This window comes from Coenobita brevimanus, chromosome 79 (genome assembly GCF_032717465.1).
Source record: "Coenobita brevimanus isolate Jiangsu-jjx chromosome 79, ASM3271746v2, whole genome shotgun sequence".
Taxonomy (NCBI): Eukaryota; Metazoa; Arthropoda; class Malacostraca; order Decapoda; family Coenobitidae; genus Coenobita; species Coenobita brevimanus.
Genome location: NC_137032.1, coordinates 12,412,005 through 12,417,108, shown reverse-complemented (window position 1 = coordinate 12,417,108; position 5,104 = coordinate 12,412,005). Strand labels below are relative to the sequence as shown.

The following is a 5,104-nucleotide window of genomic DNA, read 5'->3' as shown; positions in this document are numbered from 1 at the left end:
TGTACAATTATGTTTTATATTTTTAATTTTATAAGCAATCAAGAGAAACGTAAAATATGATTCAGTGTGTAATCCCATTATGCTAAGTAAAGTTCCACAATTAGTGCCTGAAGGATCAACATTAACAGTGACTAATACCCTGACACAAACACCAGAAAACGATCAACAAAATACAAATTCCGAAACACCACCAGAAGCACAAGAATAGACGGAAAACCAAACTCAGGAAAGAAAACATACTCTAGATAAAGAACAGCAAACAGATGCGATTTATGCTGAAGTAAATGATGATGTCACTTGGTCAGAAATTTCAAATGTAGATAGTGAACTTTATCAAAATTTGCTTCCAGTTTACCATAACTCAGATCACAGAGTATTAAGGTCAGGAAACACATATAAATTGCCTGTAAATTACTGCAAGAAAAGCACTGTAAAGAAGTCTAATGTAGATGCAGCAAGCACTAGTGCAGTACCTTATCCACAAAATTCCAGTAATACTCCATTTCCAGTGTTTCTTTGTCATGAAGACAATGAATTACCATAATTATCTGGTGAAGAAAATGACAAGATCGACATAAACATGCTTATTGAACAATGTCAGCAGTATTTGAGTAGGAGACATATTACAGATGAGAAAGGAAAAATAGCTGTTATTTTTTTCAGCTAGAATAAACTAAAAACGATGCCCAGCTGGCAATTTGCTCAGGTCAGACAAGCTGTTGAGAGCTTCAACATTTGAGCAATTTAAGACAGAATTTCTCAGGAAATTCTCTGGAGGCAAGAATTTTCTTGGTGGTATAATCCCGGAATTACACAAAATTGTAGACCTACTTAGGCAAACACACTCAGGCTCAGATCTAGGGGAAATTACAGCAGATATTTCCACTATGAAGAAAACCCCTGTTATCTAGCCTAGAAAACTCAGACTGGGTCACAGATGATGGTAATATGTCACCAGTGCATGTTGTTGACATCACTGGCTACATATCAACCATATGCCAGTTTCCTGACAGGATATTAAAAATTTCCAAAACCATCCCTTATAATCCAGAGCTGACGATTTCATTTGATTTTTTTTTTTTTTTTTTTTTTTTTTTGCCTATCGACCATTAGGGCCAAAGCCCCTGGTCATTAACCCGTCACGTTCCGAGCTATTTCGCACCTCTGACACCCCCCAATCCCGAGGTTCATTCATTCATTCATTGCCAGACGCCATGTATCCCAAACGGGGTGACCAAGGGCTTAGAGTTAATTGTTTTAAAGGGAGGGGCACTAATCCTCCACCAACCCCACTTGACATGTAGGGATGCCAACAGCATCTGGCGTTCCCAGGCGGTCACCCATCCAAGTACTAACCAGACCCAACGTTGCTTAACTTCGCTGATCGGATGGGAAGCGGTGTACTCAACGTGGTATTGCCGTTGGCGTATTTTCGATTTTTTTTTTTTTTGGCTAAAACCTCCGCTTTTGGTGAGAAACATCGAAAATTCATAGAGAAATCACTCACCTGAGGTTTAAAATACTCGATCCAGGTATGAGTACCTCCTTATCTGACTGGGTTTTCTAACAGGCTGGCACCAAAGAAAACGAGTTCTATGGGAGGATAACTATTTCACACCACTCATAAACAGTATTTATTCATTTACTTGGTACGAATTTATATGTAGTACAAGAGTATATTGGTTTTCAAACAGTAATATAGGCATTATAAGCATGGTTTCACTCACTAACTCATCACCATACCTGACCTTCTTTTGCCACATTACCTGATCATTATTTCTGACTGTTTCTTCCTCTAATGCTATGTAAACTTTGTCCTACACATTGTCATCGATTGGAGAATCACTCTGGCCCTGAATGTCTTTACTGGCCAGGTCACTGGTAACAGGTGAATTGCCGAGACAATGGCGTGAGGGGGGGAGGGGGGAGGTTATGCAGTGTAAGGCATTGTCCCTGCTTGGCATCTTGAAGGGGAATAGAGGAAGATGTCCCGTGTATACGTATGAAAAATCACGCGCGAAAATTGAAACTTGTGCACAATTGCACGACATACCAGTACGTCACCGGGACTGGCAAATGCAAAACGTTGCAACGTACCCATACGTCAACAGGACGGGGTGGGTTAAGGCCATATATGTATATATATATATGTATATATATATATATATATATATATATATATATATATATATATATATATATATATATATATATATATATATATATATGCATATACATATACACATATATACACACACACACACACACACACACAAACACACACTTCTATATACAGACACACTTTCATGCACACGTACATATATATATATATATATATATATATATATATATATAATTTCTATTTTATTTATTTTTTTCTTATTTTTTATTTTTTTTTTCTTGGTTTTATATTTTAGGCCTTATATTACTTATAAAGAAAAACCTAATCTAAAGACCCTAAAACTAATCACCTAACAGACAAATCGCTAACCGATACTAAATCCTAAAGAGAGAAATAGCTAGACCTACACTGATGGTAAAAATACTTCGACCAACAGACCACCATCGACTGCAGATATGTAATGCCTTTCTAAATTACATACTTGCACTCATCACCTGGCGACTGTCAGTCAAGGCACAACCTAATGTAGGGGACATCAATATAAGAAAGGGAACCAGACAAGTCAGGAACATTTTACGTATACATCAGCTGTCAGCCCCAATTAGGACAACTTAAACAAGATGGTATAATGTATTTACATAGTACATACACTAAGTGAAGGATCTCACCCAACAGACTACCATCGACTGCAAATGCCCAATACCTTTCTATATTGCACACTTGCACTCATCAGCTGTTAACTGTCAGGCAAGGAACCGGGTTTAATGTAGGGGACATCAATATGAGAAATAGGTATGATGTAGGCAGGAACTATTTCAAATATGTCAAATGCCAACCCTAATTAATAGTACAATATTTACATATTTACATTCGATAAACACCAAAACCATATAGTAAAATGTCACATCACTCTGATCAGTCCGGTATCTCTCAAGAAACCCATCAATTTATCAGTCATAACAATATCCCCATCACCCAGGATGGTAAAAAAGGTGAAGGGGACGTCTGCTGCGCCGCAGTAATTTATACGTGAAGCGCGTTCACGAATAAATCGCCGACAGCGCAGGATGAAATGATTGATAGATAACACCACATCACAGATGTCACAGTGCGGTGGGAAGCATCTTTCCATATACGGTTTCATATGAGTTAAAACAGTGCCATTAAGCCATAATCGCGCCAGGACTTTTTCCTCAAGGCGACTGGGACGGTTGACAGTATCCCAGTCGCCCAGGTACGGCTTACAAGTTGGAATATTAAGTCTGGTCCACTGACCTTGCCACAGAACATTTATTGACTTCTTCCTGACAGAGAGACTCGACCGTAGGTCACGAGGAACGTCCCCAAGTCTCCTCGAGCTCTACGGCCGACTTTGCTAGTAAGTCAGCCTGCTCATTGCCGTAAATACGGCAATGACCAGGCCCCCAGATCAGCATGAAGGACTTGTTGCATGAATGCAATTTATTAATAATGTGGCCCTGAATCTCATTAGAGTCCGTAGTACAAGAAACAATTGCCTGAAGGGCTGAATTTGAATCCGAAAATATGACAAATGAGTCATGCCTAGAATTGATAGCATAGGCTATGGCTTTGTCAATAACAAAAAGTTCGGAGGTAAACACAGATGTGTGAGTCGGGAACCGATACCTAAGGGCACATTCAGTCGACCACACACTAGCACCCACACATTCACTCATCTTGGAGCCATCGGTGTACAATTGGTGGGTCCACAAGTGACACGATGATGTTACGAAACAAGTGATGGACCTCCGCCTCCAGCGTTTTGGTCTTTGGTGCTGGGAGCCACGACACATCAACAGTGAAACCATGTGGCTCCCAAGGCACTATATTTTTAATCACCAACTTGTCACAGTCACTGAGGTCTACACCAAGCTCCTGAGTTAGTAAGTGGAGGCGAACTGCAAGTGGCCAAAGCATCCCCTGCAAAGGATGGTGGTATTGACGCAGGTGGGTACAGGCCACATCACCGATATTACTTTTCCTAGTTGTCCTGATGCCGTAGGACAATGCCAGAAGTTCACGGTGAATACAGAGTGGAGGCACATTCGCCTCCACTTCCATACGAGCTACGCGGGTACACCGGACAGCCCCAAATCACATTTGCAAATATATATTCTGCAACACATCCAATCCTTTCAGCGTGGCATCGGATGCCGAGCCATATACCTGTGCGCCATAGTCCAGCTTCGATCGAATAAGGGTCTTATACATCATTAATAAAGATTTTCTGTCTGCACCCCATGTAGTACACGCTAGGTACTTGAGGACATTTAACGGTTTATCATAACGAGCAAGCAAATTATTAACATGAATTTTGAAGTTCAAACGATGATCAAAATGTATTTCCAAAACCTTTACAGAATTTCGAAAAGGTACCACCTGATTATCCAAAGTTAAGCACAAATTAGGTACGTTATGAGTTGTAAAAACTACAGCGGCACACTTAAGGACGGAAAACTTAAATCCCCACTGGAAGGCCCATTGGTGGACGAAGTCAAGGGCTACTTGAATCCACCCAGCCGAAAACTGTGCATTATGGGAAGAGTGCCATATTGCACAATCATCAGCATAGAGCGAGTATTTAAGATTCTTCAGGATGGGAGCTGATGACAGAATATCATTGATCATAATACAAAACAAAGTGGGACTAAGCACACTTCCCTGTTGCACCCCGTTTTCCTGGATAAATATATCCGATGTTATGTTACGGGGCAATTTGACAGAGAAAGTCCTGTCCCTTAGGAAATTTGAAATAAAAATAGGCAAATTTCCTCTTAAACCATAAGCACAGAGCTTCATTAGTATACCGTGTCACCATGTCATGTCATAGGCTTTATGTATGTCCAAGAACACCCCTATCATGAATTCTTTATTGGCAAATGCCTCTGCAGTACAATGCTCCAAATTCATTAAATGATCTAGTGAACTTTTGTATTTACGGAAGCCACATCATTGATTATT

The 5,104-nt window shown here is 40.1% G+C and overlaps 1 non-coding gene across 1 annotated transcript; it reads right to left on the bottom strand.

Moving 5' to 3' along the window:
* Positions 1–1,307: 1,307 nt before the first annotated feature.
* On the bottom strand, positions 1,308–1,426 carry LOC145409123 (5S ribosomal RNA). Its single transcript, XR_013899047.1, has one exon. It is a non-coding gene; the product is annotated as a 5S ribosomal RNA (ribosomal RNA).
* Positions 1,427–5,104: the final 3,678 nt, after the last annotated feature.